This window comes from Penaeus monodon, chromosome 21 (genome assembly GCF_015228065.2).
Source record: "Penaeus monodon isolate SGIC_2016 chromosome 21, NSTDA_Pmon_1, whole genome shotgun sequence".
In the NCBI taxonomy this organism is placed as follows: Eukaryota; Metazoa; Arthropoda; class Malacostraca; order Decapoda; family Penaeidae; genus Penaeus; species Penaeus monodon.
Window position 1 is genome coordinate 42,559,442 of NC_051406.1, and position 431 is coordinate 42,559,872.

Below are 431 nucleotides of genomic sequence, written 5' to 3' on the forward strand. Positions count from 1 at the left end.
GCCCTTTATGTTGAAATGCAATACAGGCGCAATCAGACGCAAGTGCAAGCAGGTAAATAATACTCATTCGCGGTCGGATTATTACGTCATAGGCTAATCCCAGAGAAATTGGATTTCATTAACACAATAACGGGGTTCGGTGCGGGGAGGAGCTCGGATAAAAGGAAGTTGCCAGTTACACTTTATCCAGTCCCCAGTAACAATATCATCCCTATATATGTATATAACAAAATTTCTTTTTATTGGTTCATCCGTCAAGGACTATTCATTGCAACACGAATCACGAAGTCGAAGTCATCGCCGCACGCATCCGAACGCGGCCGACGTCAACCCTTGGTCGATCATTATTAGATAAAATAAAATGTCAAAATTGGTTACTCACCGTCCCTTCGTTGCGTCACCATGAGTCGCCTATTTTGCGTTCCTTTTTA